Source organism: Solea solea, unplaced genomic scaffold (genome assembly GCF_958295425.1).
Source record: "Solea solea unplaced genomic scaffold, fSolSol10.1 scaffold_37, whole genome shotgun sequence".
NCBI classification, from domain to species: Eukaryota; Metazoa; Chordata; class Actinopteri; order Pleuronectiformes; family Soleidae; genus Solea; species Solea solea.
In genome coordinates, this window is record NW_026704163.1 from 5,001 (window position 1) to 20,000 (window position 15,000).

The 15,000-nt window shown below is 51.2% G+C and overlaps 26 non-coding genes across 26 annotated transcripts; 20 read left to right on the plus strand and 6 right to left on the minus strand.

The window, feature by feature from the left end:
- The first annotated feature begins 122 nt into the window (after positions 1-122).
- On the plus strand, positions 123-315 carry LOC131454474 (U2 spliceosomal RNA). The gene has a single exon (XR_009239137.1). It is a non-coding gene; the product is annotated as a U2 spliceosomal RNA (small nuclear RNA).
- A 149-nt stretch (positions 316-464) lies between these two features.
- Positions 465-583, minus strand: LOC131454218 (5S ribosomal RNA). The gene has a single exon (XR_009238890.1). It is a non-coding gene; the product is annotated as a 5S ribosomal RNA (ribosomal RNA).
- Positions 584-985: 402 nt separating this feature from the next.
- On the plus strand, positions 986-1,149 carry LOC131454266 (U1 spliceosomal RNA). The gene has a single exon (XR_009238937.1). It is a non-coding gene; the product is annotated as a U1 spliceosomal RNA (small nuclear RNA).
- Positions 1,150-1,775: 626 nt separating this feature from the next.
- LOC131454094 (U5 spliceosomal RNA) lies at positions 1,776-1,890 on the plus strand. The gene has a single exon (XR_009238773.1). It is a non-coding gene; the product is annotated as a U5 spliceosomal RNA (small nuclear RNA).
- A 1,003-nt stretch (positions 1,891-2,893) lies between these two features.
- LOC131454475 (U2 spliceosomal RNA) lies at positions 2,894-3,086 on the plus strand. Its single transcript, XR_009239138.1, has one exon. It is a non-coding gene; the product is annotated as a U2 spliceosomal RNA (small nuclear RNA).
- A 131-nt stretch (positions 3,087-3,217) lies between these two features.
- LOC131454243 (5S ribosomal RNA) lies at positions 3,218-3,336 on the minus strand. The gene has a single exon (XR_009238914.1). It is a non-coding gene; the product is annotated as a 5S ribosomal RNA (ribosomal RNA).
- A 402-nt stretch (positions 3,337-3,738) lies between these two features.
- LOC131454267 (U1 spliceosomal RNA) lies at positions 3,739-3,902 on the plus strand. Its single transcript, XR_009238938.1, has one exon. It is a non-coding gene; the product is annotated as a U1 spliceosomal RNA (small nuclear RNA).
- Positions 3,903-4,547: 645 nt separating this feature from the next.
- On the plus strand, positions 4,548-4,662 carry LOC131454095 (U5 spliceosomal RNA). The gene has a single exon (XR_009238774.1). It is a non-coding gene; the product is annotated as a U5 spliceosomal RNA (small nuclear RNA).
- Positions 4,663-5,665: 1,003 nt separating this feature from the next.
- Positions 5,666-5,858, plus strand: LOC131454477 (U2 spliceosomal RNA). Its single transcript, XR_009239139.1, has one exon. It is a non-coding gene; the product is annotated as a U2 spliceosomal RNA (small nuclear RNA).
- A 149-nt stretch (positions 5,859-6,007) lies between these two features.
- On the minus strand, positions 6,008-6,126 carry LOC131454230 (5S ribosomal RNA). Its single transcript, XR_009238901.1, has one exon. It is a non-coding gene; the product is annotated as a 5S ribosomal RNA (ribosomal RNA).
- A 402-nt stretch (positions 6,127-6,528) lies between these two features.
- LOC131454268 (U1 spliceosomal RNA) lies at positions 6,529-6,692 on the plus strand. Its single transcript, XR_009238939.1, has one exon. It is a non-coding gene; the product is annotated as a U1 spliceosomal RNA (small nuclear RNA).
- Positions 6,693-7,337: 645 nt separating this feature from the next.
- LOC131454038 (U5 spliceosomal RNA) lies at positions 7,338-7,454 on the plus strand. The gene has a single exon (XR_009238720.1). It is a non-coding gene; the product is annotated as a U5 spliceosomal RNA (small nuclear RNA).
- Positions 7,455-7,629: 175 nt separating this feature from the next.
- On the plus strand, positions 7,630-7,822 carry LOC131453879 (U2 spliceosomal RNA). Its single transcript, XR_009238571.1, has one exon. It is a non-coding gene; the product is annotated as a U2 spliceosomal RNA (small nuclear RNA).
- Positions 7,823-7,971: 149 nt separating this feature from the next.
- LOC131454241 (5S ribosomal RNA) lies at positions 7,972-8,090 on the minus strand. The gene has a single exon (XR_009238912.1). It is a non-coding gene; the product is annotated as a 5S ribosomal RNA (ribosomal RNA).
- Positions 8,091-8,492: 402 nt separating this feature from the next.
- Positions 8,493-8,656, plus strand: LOC131454407 (U1 spliceosomal RNA). Its single transcript, XR_009239074.1, has one exon. It is a non-coding gene; the product is annotated as a U1 spliceosomal RNA (small nuclear RNA).
- Positions 8,657-9,301: 645 nt separating this feature from the next.
- Positions 9,302-9,418, plus strand: LOC131454039 (U5 spliceosomal RNA). Its single transcript, XR_009238721.1, has one exon. It is a non-coding gene; the product is annotated as a U5 spliceosomal RNA (small nuclear RNA).
- Positions 9,419-9,593: 175 nt separating this feature from the next.
- LOC131453880 (U2 spliceosomal RNA) lies at positions 9,594-9,786 on the plus strand. Its single transcript, XR_009238572.1, has one exon. It is a non-coding gene; the product is annotated as a U2 spliceosomal RNA (small nuclear RNA).
- Positions 9,787-9,935: 149 nt separating this feature from the next.
- On the minus strand, positions 9,936-10,054 carry LOC131454252 (5S ribosomal RNA). Its single transcript, XR_009238923.1, has one exon. It is a non-coding gene; the product is annotated as a 5S ribosomal RNA (ribosomal RNA).
- A 402-nt stretch (positions 10,055-10,456) lies between these two features.
- On the plus strand, positions 10,457-10,620 carry LOC131454408 (U1 spliceosomal RNA). Its single transcript, XR_009239075.1, has one exon. It is a non-coding gene; the product is annotated as a U1 spliceosomal RNA (small nuclear RNA).
- A 645-nt stretch (positions 10,621-11,265) lies between these two features.
- On the plus strand, positions 11,266-11,378 carry LOC131453894 (U5 spliceosomal RNA). The gene has a single exon (XR_009238583.1). It is a non-coding gene; the product is annotated as a U5 spliceosomal RNA (small nuclear RNA).
- Positions 11,379-11,557: 179 nt separating this feature from the next.
- Positions 11,558-11,750, plus strand: LOC131454478 (U2 spliceosomal RNA). The gene has a single exon (XR_009239140.1). It is a non-coding gene; the product is annotated as a U2 spliceosomal RNA (small nuclear RNA).
- A 149-nt stretch (positions 11,751-11,899) lies between these two features.
- Positions 11,900-12,018, minus strand: LOC131454263 (5S ribosomal RNA). Its single transcript, XR_009238934.1, has one exon. It is a non-coding gene; the product is annotated as a 5S ribosomal RNA (ribosomal RNA).
- A 402-nt stretch (positions 12,019-12,420) lies between these two features.
- On the plus strand, positions 12,421-12,584 carry LOC131454269 (U1 spliceosomal RNA). Its single transcript, XR_009238940.1, has one exon. It is a non-coding gene; the product is annotated as a U1 spliceosomal RNA (small nuclear RNA).
- A 645-nt stretch (positions 12,585-13,229) lies between these two features.
- On the plus strand, positions 13,230-13,342 carry LOC131453895 (U5 spliceosomal RNA). The gene has a single exon (XR_009238584.1). It is a non-coding gene; the product is annotated as a U5 spliceosomal RNA (small nuclear RNA).
- Positions 13,343-13,521: 179 nt separating this feature from the next.
- On the plus strand, positions 13,522-13,714 carry LOC131454479 (U2 spliceosomal RNA). Its single transcript, XR_009239141.1, has one exon. It is a non-coding gene; the product is annotated as a U2 spliceosomal RNA (small nuclear RNA).
- Positions 13,715-14,313: 599 nt separating this feature from the next.
- Positions 14,314-14,477, plus strand: LOC131454270 (U1 spliceosomal RNA). The gene has a single exon (XR_009238941.1). It is a non-coding gene; the product is annotated as a U1 spliceosomal RNA (small nuclear RNA).
- The last annotated feature ends 523 nt before the right edge of the window (positions 14,478-15,000 follow it).

The window sequence follows — 15,000 nt, forward strand, 5'->3', positions numbered from 1 at the left end:
TAGATCACCTGGGGGCGGAGGTGATCGGCAGCAGCCTTTGTTATGCGCACTTCAGAAACATGGCACCACAACAAGTAACTTGTGCACCAAGATCTTGAGTTGGCCCCAGACACTGGCGGGCCATCGCTTCTCGGCCTTTTGGCTAAGATCAAGTGTAGTATCTGTTCTTATCAGTTTAATATCTGATATGTCCTCTATATGGGGATTAAATATTAAATGCATTTTTGAGCATTGGGCGGTGAAACCTGGGGCTTGCTCTCTTCACTCCTTGCATTGACCTGGTATTGCAGTGCCACCAGGAACGGTGCACCGTTCTCCTTTTTTCTGTGAAAACCAAAGCAAGGCTGAAACTGGAAGGACATTAACGTGTGCCTGTGCGTCAACGTGATTGCAAGCCCACGTTTCTTGTAAGGAAGCAGCAGTGTCAAAGCGTGCTGCAGTGTAAAAGTGTGCTGCAGTGTAAAAGCTTACAGCACCTGGTATTCCCAGGCAGTCTCCCATCCAAGTACTAACCAGGCCCGACCCTGCTTAGCTTCCGAGATCAGACGAGATCGGGCGTGCTCAGGGTGGTGTGGCCGTAAGCCGACGAGCAGGTGACACAGACTCCTTTTATAGACCAGGCAAGGCCCCCTGCTCGTGGAGGGGCTCAAAAGTCAGCCTTCCGAACACACTGCACTTGAGCCTTTATCGCCACTACCTGCTACACTCTATTCCAGTATTTGGAAGCTACACCGAGATGGGTAAGCTGCTGTTGGTGCCGTCAGGTCCAGTTGTTGCTGAATCTATAGGAAATGACAGCCAGGTATGCCAGTGAAAAGGTCGAGTGTTTCCTCTCCAATGTGTGCTGGAGGTTGAAGTTGAACACAGCACAGCATTAACGAGCACCTGAGTCAAGGCATTGGACTCTGGGACTATCCATTTCCTGCACCATCGGCCAAAGAGCTGTGTCTGGGAACAGCCACCCAGTGCTGGGCAAGTGCACCTCATACTTACCTGGCAGGGGAGACACCATGATCAAGAAGGTGGTTCACCCAGGGCGAGGCTCAGCCATTGCACTCTGGTTGTGCTGACCCCTGCAAATTCCCCAAACGTGGGAATCTTGACTGCATAATTTTTGCTGGTGGGGTACTGCGTCCGCGCTCTCCCCCGATGACGTAGTTGTAAGCAAAGGTCAGCCGCCCAAAGTTCCGCCTTGTGTGCCCATCTCCAGGCTTCTCACGTGCTCGCAGAGCGACATCCCCAGTCTTTCCAAGTTGCTGGGAACGGGATGGTTGTGGGTGTTGTCTTTTAGCTCTAAGGAAATGTCATGCTCCCTTTCCCGGCTCTTTGTAGGAGAACTGGATTGATGGAGATGGATCCATGGCCATCATGCCAAGGGTTAATACTTTGGCGCATGTTCCGTCCACTCCTGTACATTGACCTGATATTGAAGCCATGCCAGGAGCAGCTCACCATTTCAGAAGCCCGGAGGAGCTGGGAAACGGCCCGGCAGTTTGTACTGCTCGGTGTGACACAGAGCTGCTTTGCTCATGCACTCACATCTACCACTAAACCTTGGAGGTGTGCCACAGCCTCAGCGATTGATAGAAAACTGCAGCACACAACCAACAGTAAGAATGCGCTTCCAAACATGCAGTCAAATGTGGGCGGTTGATTGGCCGGCAAACCAAAAACGTTGAAGAAAGGCTGTCCCAAGGTGGCCGGCCGGGCCGACCGAGACTGTGGTGACTCCGGCGGATAGACTCCTTGGCTGCTCTCAAGGAGAGGGTCTATGTCGACTCTGGTTTTTCTTCAAAATGCACAAGTCTTTCGCCTTTTACTAAAGACTTCCGTGGAGAGGAACGTCCGAGAGTTTAAGTTAGTGATGGTGAGATGAAGCCTCATGAGGCATTGAACCACTTGAGCCAATTGGTTCGAGAAAGGGTTCATTTCTCGAAGCTTCATGTGCACACGAAACCACCTACTGGCCAAGTGTATAATCACAGGCAGCTGTATCTGAACCACATAATGTGTGATGAATTGAATTGTTGTGTCTGTTAGAAATGACTATGAATTACAAAAAATGTATGACCAAATAATTTCTGTTTAATACATTGTTTGAATGTATTGTGTGTGTATATCTTCCCAAAATGGTAATATCATAATATGGCAGGTTGTGCAATGTTTTTTCTGAAAATGGCATCGGCGTAATCAGGCAGAGGACAATGAAAGTGCTTGTTGAACTAGGAAAAGGGCACAGATTATGCTTGTGTAACTTGGACAATGATGAGCCTCGCTGGCTCCATCCTATATCACCTATCCTACTCTCCTCACTCTCCTAAATCTCTCTCTCTCCCTCTCTCCCTAAACTCTCCAAACTATCTCCAAACTATATAAACGCTATCCAAACTGTAGTATCCAAACTCTCCAAACTATCCAAACTCTCAACTGACCGCAACTCTCCTTCAAAAACATTTTGAATGGAGCCTGAGGGGTCTATATAGCTGTAAAACCTCGCGCAAAATCTGAACCACTTCACGAAGCAATCACGTGGTACAGCCGGGCAGCGAGGCTTCGGACGTCATCATTTTTGGCTCCTCCCCTAAATGAAGCAAGCCTCGATACGCGCATCGCGGAAACGCCCCCTCCCCTACTCGGCACACGCTTCGAAGCCTCGAAACGGAACGTCACATCACTAGTTTAAGTTATTTTTGGTGGGCTTTGCTGTATGGCTGCGCCCTTTGAGTGTGTCAAATGTCAAGCAGCTGTCCGTCACGGCTCAGAGGTGCACTTAGATCACCTGGGGGCGGAGGTGATCGGCAGCAGCCTTTGTTATGCGCACTTCAGAAACATGGCACCACAACAAGTAACTTGTGCGCCAAGATCTTGAGTTGGCCCCAGACACTGGCGGGCCATCGCTTCTCGGCCTTTTGGCTAAGATCAAGTGTAGTATCTGTTCTTATCAGTTTAATATCTGATATGTCCTCTATATGGGGATTAAATATTAAATGCATTTTTGAGCATTGGGCGGTGAAACCTGGGGCTTGCTCTCTTCACTCCTTGCATTGACCTGGTATTGCAGTGCCACCAGGAACGGTGCACCGTTCTCTTTTTTTCTGTGAAAACCAAAGCAAGGCTGAAACTGGAAGGACATTAATGTGTGCCCGTGCGTCAACGTGATTGCAAGCCCACGTTTCTTGTAAGGAAGCAGCAGTGTCAAAGCGTGCTGCAGTGTAAAAGCTTACAGCACCTGGTATTCCCAGGCAGTCTCCCATTCAAGTACTAACCAGGCCCGACCCTGCTTAGCTTCCGAGATAAGACGAGATCGGGCGTGCTCAGGGTGGTGTGGCCGTAAGCCGACGGGCAGGTGACACAGACTCCTTTTATAGACCAGGCAAGGCCCCCTGCTCGTGGAGGGGCTCAAAAGTCAGCCTTCCGAACACACTGCACTTGAGCCTTTATCGCCACTACCTGCTACACTCTATTCCAGTATCCGGAAGCTACACCGAGATGGGTAAGCTGCTGTTGGTGCCGTCAGGTCCAGTTGTTGCTGAATCTATAGGAAATGACAGCCAGGTATGCCAGTGAAAAGGTCGAGTGTTTCCTCTCCAATGTGTGCTGGAGGTTGAAGTTGAACACAGCACAGCATTAACGAGCACCTGAGTCAAGGCATTGGACTCTGGGACTATCCATTTCCTGCACCATCGGCCAAAGAGCTGTGTCTGGGAACAGCCACCCAGTGCTGGGCAAGTGCACCTCATACTTACCTGGCAGGGGAGACACCATGATCAAGAAGGTGGTTCACCCAGGGCGAGGCTCAGCCATTGCACTCTGGTTGTGCTGACCCCTGCAAATTCCCCAAACGTGGGAATCTTGACTGCATAATTTTTGCTGGTGGGGTACTGCGTCCGCGCTCTCCCCCGATGACGTAGTTGTAAGCAAAGGTCAGCCGCCCAAAGTTCCGCCTTGTGTGCCCATCTCCAGGCTTCTCACGTGCTCGCAGAGCGACATCCCCTGTCTTTCCAAGTTGCTGGGAATGGGATGGTTGTGGGTGTTGTCTTTTAGCTCTAAGGAAATGTCATGCTCCCTTTACCGGCTCTTTGTAGGAGAACTGGATTGTTGGAGATGGATCCATGGCCATCATGCCAAGGGTTAATACTTTGGCGCTTGTTCCGTCCACTCCTGTACATTGACCTGATATTGAAGCGTTGCCAGGAGCAGCTCACCATTTCAGAAGCCCGGAGGAGCTGGGAAACGGCCCGGCAGTTTGTACTGCTCGGTGTGACACAGAGCTGCTCTGCTCATGCACTCACATCTACCACTAAACCTTGGAGGTGTGCCCGGGAGCGAGGAATGTGCCACAGCCTCAGCGATTGATAGAAAACTGCAGCACACAACCAACAGTAAGAATGCGCTTCCAAACATGCAGTCAAATGTGGGCGGTTGATTGGCCGGCAAACCAAAAACGTTGAAGAAAGGCTGTCCCAAGGTGGCCGGCCGGGCCGACCGAGACTGTGGTGACTCCGGCGGATAGACTCCTTGGCTGCTCTCAAGGAGAGGGTCTATGTCGACTCTGGTTTTTCTTCAAAATGCACAAGTCTTTCGCCTTTTACTAAAGACTTCCGTGGAGAGGAACGTCCGAGAGTTTAAGTTAGTGATGGTGAGATGAAGCCTCATGAGGCATTGAACCACTTGAGCCAATTGGTTCGAGAAAGGGTTCATTTCTCGAAGCTTCATGTGCACACGAAACCACCTACTGGCCAAGTGTATAATCACAGGCAGCTGTATCTGAACCACATAATGTGTGATGAATTGAATTGTTTTGTCTGTTAGAAATGACTATGAATTACAAAAAATGTATGACCAAATAATTTCTGTTTAATACATTGTTTGAATGTATTGTGTGTGTATATCTTCCCAAAATGGTAATATCATAATATGGCAGGTTGTGCAATGTTTTTTCTGAAAATGGCATCGGCGTAATCAGGCAGAGGACAATGAAAGTGCTTGTGGAACTAGGAAAAGGGCACAGATTATGCTTGTGTAACTTGGACAATGATGAGCCTCGCTGGCTCCATCCTATATCACCTATCCTACTCTCCTCACTCTCCTAAATCTCTCTCTCTCCCTCTCTCCCTAAACTCTCCAAACTATCTCCAAACTATATAAACGCTATCCAAACTGTAGTATCCAAACTCTCCAAACTATCCAAACTCTCAACTGACCGCAACTCTCCTTCAAAAACATTTTGAATGGAGCCTGAGGGGTCTATATAGCTGTAAAACCTCGCGCAAAATCTGAACCACTTCACGAAGCAATCACGTGGTACAGCCGGGCAGCGAGGCTTCGGACGTCATCATTTTTGGCTCCTCCCCTAAATGAAGCAAGCCTCGATACGCGCATCGCGGAAACGCCCCCTCCCCTACTCGGCACACGCTTCGAAGCCTCGAAACGGAACGTCACATCACTAGTTTAAGTTATTTTTGGTGGGCTTTGCTGTATGGCTGCGCCCTTTGAGTGTGTCAAATGTCAAGCAGTTGTCCGTCACGGCTCAGAGGTGCACTTAGATCACCTGGGGGCGGAGGTGATCGGCAGCAGCCTTTGTTATGCGCACTTCAGAAACATGGCACCACAACAAGTAACTTGTGCGCCAAGATCTTGAGTTGGCCCCAGACACTGGCGGGCCATCGCTTCTCGGCCTTTTGGCTAAGATCAAGTGTAGTATCTGTTCTTATCAGTTTAATATCTGATATGTCCTCTATATGGGGATTAAATATTAAATGCATTTTTGAGCATTGGGCGGTGAAACCTGGGGCTTGCTCTCTTCACTCCTTGCATTGACCTGGTATTGCAGTGCCACCAGGAACGGTGCACCGTTCTCTTTTTTTCTGTGAAAACCAAAGCAAGGCTGAAACTGGAAGGACATTAACGTGTGCCCGTGCGTCAACGTAATTGCAAGCCCACGTTTCTTGTAAGGAAGCAGCAGTGTCAAAGCGTGCTGCAGTGTCAAAGCGTGCTGCAGTGTAAAAGCTTACAGCACCTGGTATTCCCAGGCAGTCTCCCATCCAAGTACTAACCAGGCCCGACCCTGCTTAGCTTCCGAGATCAGACGAGATCGGGCGTGCTCAGGGTGGTGTGGCCGTAAGCCGACGGGCAGGTGACACAGACTCCTTTTATAGACCAGGCAAGGCCCCCTGCTCGTGGAGGGGCTCAAAAGTCAGCCTTCCGAACACACTGCACTTGAGCCTTTATCGCCACTACCTGCTACACTCTATTCCAGTATTTGGAAGCTACACCGAGATGGGTAAGCTGCTGTTGGTGCCGTCAGGTCCAGTTGTTGCTGAATCTATAGGAAATGACAGCCAGGTATGCCAGTGAAAAGGTCGAGTGTTTCCTCTCCAATGTGTGCTGGAGGTTGAAGTTGAACACAGCACAGCATTAACGAGCACCTGAGTCAAGGCATTGGACTCTGGGACTATCCATTTCCTGCACCATCGGCCAAAGAGCTGTGTCTGGGAACAGACACCCAGTGCTGGGCAAGTGCACCTCATACTTACCTGGCAGGGGAGACACCATGATCAAGAAGGTGGTTCACCCAGGGCGAGGCTCAGCCATTGCACTCTGGTTGTGCTGACCCCTGCAAATTCCCCAAACGTGGGAATCTTGACTGCATAATTTTTGCTGGTGGGGTACTGCGTCCGCGCTCTCCCCCGATGACGTAGTTGTAAGCAAAGGTCAGCCGCCCAAAGTTCCGCCTTGTGTGCCCATCTCCAGGCTTCTCACGTGCTCGCAGAGCGACATCCCCTGTCTTTCCAAGTTGCTGGGAATGGGATGGTTGTGGGTGTTGTCTTTTAGCTCTAAGGAAATGTCATGCTCCCTTTCCCGGCTCTTTGTAGGAGAACTGGATTGTTGGAGATGGATCCATGGCCATCATGCCAAGGGTTAATACTTTGGCGCTTGTTCCATCCACTCCTGTACATTGACCTGATATTGAAGCGATGCCAGGAGCAGCTCACCATTTCAGAAGCCCGGAGGAGCTGGGAAACGGCCCGGCAGTTTGTACTGCTCGGTGTGACACAGAGCTGCTTTGCTCATGCACTCACATCTACCACTAAACCTTGGAGGTGTGCCCGGGAGCGAGGAATGTGCCACAGCCTCAGCGATTGATAGAAAACTGCAGCACACAACCAACAGTAAGAATGCGCTTCCAAACATGCAGTCAAATGTGGGCGGTTGATTGGCCGGCAAACCAAAAACGTTGAAGAAAGGCTGTCCCAAGGTGGCCGGCCGGGCCGACCGAGACTGTGGTGACTCCGGCGGATAGACTCCTTGGCTGCTCTCAAGGAGAGGGTCTATGTCGACTCTGGTTTTTCTTCAAAATGCACAAGTCTTTCGCCTTTTACTAAAGACTTCCGTGGAGAGGAACGTCCGAGAGTTTAAGTTAATTTTGGTGGGCTTTGCTGTATGGCTGCGCCCTTTGAGTGTGTCAAATGTCAAGCAGCTGTCCGTCACGGCTCAGAGGTGCACTTAGATCACCTGGGGGCGGAGGTGATCAGCAGCAGCCTTTGTTATGCGCACTTCAGAAACATGGCACCACAACAAGTAACTTGTGCGCCAAGATCTTGAGTTGGCCCCAGACACTGGCGGGCCATCGCTTCTCGGCCTTTTGGCTAAGATCAAGTGTAGTATCTCTTCTTATCATTTTAATATCTGATATGTCCTCTATATGGGGATTAAATATTAAATGCATTTTTGAGCATTGGGCGGTGAAACCTGGGGCTTGCTCTCTTCACTCCTTGCATTGACCTGGTATTGCAGTGCCACCAGGAACGGTGCACCGTTCTCTTTTTTTCTGTGAAAACCAAAGCAAGGCTGAAACTGGAAGGACATTAACGTGTGCCCGTGCGTCAACGTGATTGCAAGCCCACGTTTCTTGTAAGGAAGCAGCAGTGTCAAAGCGTGCTGCAGTGTAAAAGTGTGCTGCAGTGTAAAAGCTTACAGCACCTGGTATTCCCAGGCAGTCTCCCATCCAAGTACTAACCAGGCCCGACCCTGCTTAGCTTCCGAGATCAGACGAGATCGGGCGTGCTCAGGGTGGTGTGGCCGTAAGCCGACGGGCAGGTGACACAGACTCCTTTTATAGACCAGGCAAGGCCCCCTGCTCGTGGAGGGGCTCAAAAGTCAGCCTTCCGAACACACTGCACTTGAGCCTTTATCGCCACTACCTGCTACACTCTATTCCAGTATTTGGAAGCTACACCGAGATGGGTAAGCTGCTGTTGGTGCCGTCAGGTCCAGTTGTTGCTGAATCTATAGGAAATGACAGCCAGGTATGCCAGTGAAAAGGTCGAGTGTTTCCTCTCCAATGTGTGCTGGAGGTTGAAGTTGAACACAGCACAGCATTAACGAGCACCTGAGTCAAGGCATTGGACTCTGGGACTATCCATTTCCTGCACCATCGGCCAAAGAGCTGTGTCTGGGAACAGCCACCCAGTGCTGGGCAAGTGCACCTCATACTTACCTGGCAGGGGAGACACCATGATCAAGAAGGTGGTTCACCCAGGGCGAGGCTCAGCCATTGCACTCTGGTTTTGCTGACCCCTGCAAATTCCCCAAACGTGGGAATCTTGACTGCATAATTTTTGCTGGTGGGGTACTGCGTCCGCGCTCTCCCCCGATGACGTAGTTGTAAGCAAAGGTCAGCCGCCCAAAGTTCCGCCTTGTGTGCCCATCTCCAGGCTTCTCACGTGCTCGCAGAGCGACATCCCCTGTCTTTCCAAGTTGCTGGGAATGGGATGGTTGTGGGTGTTGTCTTTTAGCTCTAAGGAAATGTCATGCTCCCTTTCCCGGCTCTTTGTAGGAGAACTGGATTGTTGGAGATGGATCCATGGCCATCATGCCAAGGGTTAATACTTTGGCGCTTGTTCCATCCACTCCTGTACATTGACCTGATATTGAAGCGATGCCAGGAGCAGCTCACCATTTCAGAAGCCCGGAGGAGCTGGGAAACGGCCCGGCAGTTTGTACTGCTCGGTGTGACACAGAGCTGCTTTGCTCATGCACTCACATCTACCACTAAACCTTGGAGGTGTGCCCGGGAGCGAGGAATGTGCCACAGCCTCAGCGATTGATAGAAAACTGCAGCACACAACCAACAGTAAGAATGCGCTTCCAAACATGCAGTCAAATGTGGGCGGTTGATTGGCCGGCAAACCAAAAACGTTGAAGAAAGGCTGTCCCAAGGTGGCCGGCCGGGCCGACCGAGACTGTGGTGACTCCGGCGGATAGACTCCTTGGCTGCTCTCAAGGAGAGGGTCTATGTCGACTCTGGTTTTTCTTCAAAATGCACAAGTCTTTCGCCTTTTACTAAAGACTTCCGTGGAGAGGAACGTCCGAGAGTTTAAGTTAATTTTGGTGGGCTTTGCTGTATGGCTGCGCCCTTTGAGTGTGTCAAATGTCAAGCAGCTGTCCGTCACGGCTCAGAGGTGCACTTAGATCACCTGGGGGCGGAGGTGATCAGCAGCAGCCTTTGTTATGCGCACTTCAGAAACATGGCACCACAACAAGTAACTTGTGCGCCAAGATCTTGAGTTGGCCCCAGACACTGGCGGGCCATCGCTTCTCGGCCTTTTGGCTAAGATCAAGTGTAGTATCTCTTCTTATCATTTTAATATCTGATATGTCCTCTATATGGGGATTAAATATTAAATGCATTTTTGAGCATTGGGCGGTGAAACCTGGGGCTTGCTCTCTTCACTCCTTGCATTGACCTGGTATTGCAGTGCCACCAGGAACGGTGCACCGTTCTCTTTTTTTCTGTGAAAACCAAAGCAAGGCTGAAACTGGAAGGACATTAACGTGTGCCCGTGCGTCAACGTGATTGCAAGCCCACGTTTCTTGTAAGGAAGCAGCAGTGTCAAAGCGTGCTGCAGTGTAAAAGTGTGCTGCAGTGTAAAAGCTTACAGCACCTGGTATTCCCAGGCAGTCTCCCATCCAAGTACTAACCAGGCCCGACCCTGCTTAGCTTCCGAGATCAGACGAGATCGGGCGTGCTCAGGGTGGTGTGGCCGTAAGCCGACGGGCAGGTGACACAGACTCCTTTTATAGACCAGGCAAGGCCCCCTGCTCGTGGAGGGGCTCAAAAGTCAGCCTTCCGAACACACTGCACTTGAGCCTTTATCGCCACTACCTGCTACACTCTATTCCAGTATTTGGAAGCTACACCGAGATGGGTAAGCTGCTGTTGGTGCCGTCAGGTCCAGTTGTTGCTGAATCTATAGGAAATGACAGCCAGGTATGCCAGTGAAAAGGTCGAGTGTTTCCTCTCCAATGTGTGCTGGAGGTTGAAGTTGAACACAGCACAGCATTAACGAGCACCTGAGTCAAGGCATTGGACTCTGGGACTATCCATTTCCTGCACCGTCGGCCAAAGAGCTGTGTCTGGGAACAGCCACCCAGTGCTGGGCAAGTGCACCTCATACTTACCTGGCAGGGGAGACACCATGATCAAGAAGGTGGTTCACCCAGGGCGAGGCTCAGCCATTGCACTCTGGTTTTGCTGACCCCTGCAAATTCCCCAAACGTGGGAATCTTGACTGCATAATTTTTGCTGGTGGGGTACTGCGTCCGCGCTCTCCCCCGATGACGTAGTTGTAAGCAAAGGTCAGCCGCCCAAAGTTCCGCCTTGTGTGCCCATCTCCAGGCTTCTCACGTGCTCGCAGAGCGACATCCCCTGTCTTTCCAAGTTGCTGGGAATGGGATGGTTGTGGGTGTTGTCTTTTAGCTCTAAGGAAATGTCATGCTCCCTTTCCCGGCTCTTTGTAGGAGAACTGGATTGTTGGAGATGGATCCATGGCCATCATGCCAAGGGTTAATACTTTGGCGCTTGTTCCGTCCACTCCTGTACATTGACCTGATATTGAAGCGATGCCAGGAGCAGCTCACCATTTCAGAAGCCCGGAGGAGCTGGGAAACGGCCCGGCAGTTTGTACTGCTCGGTGTGACACAGAGCTGCTTTGCTCATGCACTCACATCTACCACTAAACCTTGGAGGTGTGCCCGGGAGCGAGGAATGTGCCACAGCCTCAGCGATTGATAGAAAACTGCAGCACACAACCAACAGTAAGAATGCGCTTCCAAACATGCAGTCAAATGTGGGCGGTTGATTGGCCGGCAAACCAAAAACGTTGAAGAAAGGCTGTCCCAAGGTGGCCGGCCGGGCCGACCGAGACTGTGGTGACTCCGGCGGATAGACTCCTTGGCTGCTGTCAAGGAGAGGGGCTATGTCGACTCTGGTTTTTCTTCAAAATGCACAAGTCTTTCGCCTTTTACTAAAGACTTCCGTGGAGAGGAACGTCCGAGAGTTTAAGTTATTTTTGGTGGGCTTTGCTGTATGGCTGCGCCCTTTGAGTGTGTCAAATGTCAAGCAGCTGTCCGTCACGGCTCAGAGGTGCGCTTAGATCACCTGGGGGCGGAGGTGATCGGCAGCAGCCTTTGTTATGCGCACTTCAGAAACATGGCACCACAACAAGTAACTTGTGCGCCAAGATCTTGAGTTGGCCCCAGACACTGGCGGGCCATCGCTTCTCGGCCTTTTGGCTAAGATCAAGTGTAGTATCTGTTCTTATCAGTTTAATATCTGATATGTCCTCTATATGGGGATTAAATATTAAATGCATTTTTGAGCATTGGGCGGTGAAACCTGGGGCTTGCTCTCTTCACTCCTTGCATTGACCTGGTATTGCAGTGCCACCAGGAACGGTGCACCGTTCTCTTTTTTTCTGTGAAAACCAAAGCAAGGCTGAAACTGGAAGGACATTAACGTGTGCCCGTGCGTCAACGTAATTGCAAGCCCACGTTTCTTGTAAGGAAGCAGCAGTGTCAAAGCGTGCTGCAGTGTCAAAGCGTGCTGCAGTGTAAAAGCTTACAGCACCTGGTATTCCCAGGCAGTCTCCCATCCAAGTACTAACCAGGCCCGACCCTGCTTAGCTTCCGAGATCAGACGAGATCGGGCGTGCTCAGGGTGGTGTGGCCGTAAGCCGACGGGCAGGTGACACAGACTCCTTTTATAGACCAGGCAAGGCCCCCTGCTCGTGGAGGGGCTCAAAAGTCAGCCTTCCGAACACACTGCACTTGAGCCTTTATCGCCACTACCTGCTACACTCTATTCCAGTATTTGGAAGCTACACCGAGATGGGTAAGCTGCTGTTGGTGCCGTCAGGTCCAGTTGTTGCTGAATCTATAGGAAATGACAGCCAGGTATGCCAGTGAAAAGGTCGAGTGTTTCCTCTCCAATGTGTGCTGGAGGTTGAAGTTGAACACAGCACAGCATTAACGAGCACCTGAGTCAAGGCATTGGACTCTGGGACTATCCATTTCCTGCACCATCGGCCAAAGAGCTGTGTCTGGGAACAGACACCCAGTGCTGGGCAAGTGCACCTCATACTTACCTGGCAGGGGAGACACCATGATCAAGAAGGTGGTTCACCCAGGGCGAGGCTCAGCCATTGCACTCTGGTTGTGCTGACCCCTGCAAATTCCCCAAACGTGGGAATCTTGACTGCATAATTTTTGCTGGTGGGGTACTGCGTCCGCGCTCTCCCCCGATGACGTAGTTGTAAGCAAAGGTCAGCCGCCCAAAGTTCCGCCTTGTGTGCCCATCTCCAGGCTTCTCACGTGCTCGCAGAGCGACATCCCCTGTCTTTCCAAGTTGCTGGGAATGGGATGGTTGTGGGTGTTGTCTTTTAGCTCTAAGGAAATGTCATGCTCCCTTTCCCGGCTCTTTGTAGGAGAACTGGATTGTTGGAGATGGATCCATGGCCATCATGCCAAGGGTTAATACTTTGGCGCTTGTTCCATCCACTCCTGTACATTGACCTGATATTGAAGCGATGCCAGGAGCAGCTCACCATTTCAGAAGCCCGGAGGAGCTGGGAAACGGCCCGGCAGTTTGTACTGCTCGGTGTGACACAGAGCTGCTTTGCTCATGCACTCACATCTACCACTAAACCTTGGAGGTGTGCCCGGGAGCGAGGAATGTGCCACAGCCTCAGCGATTGATAGAAAACTGCAGCACACAACCAACAGTAAGAATGCGCTTCCAAACATGCAGTCAAATGTGGGCGGTTGATTGGCCGGCAAACCAAAAACGTTGAAGAAAGGCTGTCCCAAGGTGGCCGGCCGGGCCGACCGAGACTGTGGTGACTCCGGCGGATAGACTCCTTGGCTGCTCTCGAGGAGAGGGGCTATGTCGACTCTGGTTTTTCTTCAAAATGCACAAGTCTTTCGCCTTTTACTAAAGACTTCCGTGGAGAGGAACGTCCGAGAGTTTAAGTTATTTTTGGTGGGCTTTGCTGTATGGCTGCGCCCTTTGAGTGTGTCAAATGTCAAGCAGCTGTCCGTCACGGCTCAGAGGTGCGCTTAGATCACCTGGGGGCGGAGGTGATCGGCAGCAGCCTTTGTTATGCGCACTTCAGAAACATGGCACCACAACAAGTAACTTGTGCGCCAAGATCTTGAGTTGGCCCAAGACACTGGCGGGCCATCGCTTCTCGGCCTTTTGGCTAAGATCAAGTGTAGTATCTGTTCTTATCAGTTTAATATCTGATATGTCCTCTATATGGGGATTAAATATTAAATGCATTTTTGAGCATTGGGCGGTGAAACCTGGGGCTTGCTCTCTTCACTCCTTGCATTGACCTGGTATTGCAGTGCCACCAGGAACGGTGCACCGTTCTCTTTTTTCTGTGAAAACCAAAGCAAGGCTGAAACTGGAAGGACATTAACGTGTGCCCGTGCGTCAACGTAATTGCAAGCCCACGTTTCTTGTAAGGAAGCAGCAGTGTCAAAGCGTGCTGCAGTGTAAAAGCTTACAGCACCTGGTATTCCCAGGCAGTCTCCCATCCAAGTGCTCAGGGTGGTGTGGCCGTTAGCCGACGGGCAGGTGACACAGACTCCTTTTATAGACCAGGCAAGGCCCCCTGCTCGTGGAGGGGCTCAAAAGTCAGCCTTCCGAACACACTGCACTTGAGCCTTTATCGCCACTACCTGCTACACTCTATTCCAGTATTTGGAAGCTACACCGAGATGGGTAAGCTGCTGTTGGTGCCGTCAGGTCCAGTTGTTGCTGAATCTATAGGAAATGACAGCCAGGTATGCCAGTGAAAAGGTCGAGTGTTTCCTCTCCAATGTGTGCTGGAGGTTGAAGTTGAACACAGCACAGCATTAACGAGCACCTGAGTCAAGGCATTGGACTCTGGGACTATCCATTTCCTGCACCATCGGCCAAAGAGCTGTGTCTGGGAACAGACACCCAGTGCCGGGCAAGTGCACCTCATACTTACCTGGCAGGGGAGACACCATGATCAAGAAGGTGGTTCACCCAGGGCGAGGCTCAGCCATTGCACTCTGGTTGTGCTGACCCCTGCAAATTCCCCAAACGTGGGAATCTTGACTGCATAATTTTTGCTGGTGGGGTACTGCGTCCGCGCTCTCCCCCGATGACGTAGTTGTAAGCAAAGGTCAGCCTCCCAAAGTTCCGCCTTGTGTGCCCATCTCCAGGCTTCTCACGTGCTCGCAGAGCGACATCCCCTGTCTTTCCAAGTTGCTGGGAATGGGATGGTTGTGGGTGTTGTCTTTTAGCTCTAAGGAAATGACATGCTCCCTTTCCCGGCTCTTTGTAGGAGAACTGGATTGTTGGAGATGGATCCATGGCCATCATGCCAAGGGTTAATACTTTGGCGCTTGTTCCGTCCACTCCTGTACATTGACCTCATATTGAAGCGATGCCAGGGGCAGCTCACCATTTCAGAAGCCCGGAGGAGCTGGGAAACGGCCCGGCAGTTTGTACTGCTCGGTGTGACACAGAGCTGCTTTGCTCATGCACTCACATCTACCACTAAACCTTGGAGGTGTGCCCGGGAGCGAGGAATGTGCCACAGCCTCAGCGATTGATAGAAAACTGCAGCACACAACCAACAGTAAGAATGCGCTTCCAAACATGCAGTCAAATGTGGGCGGTTG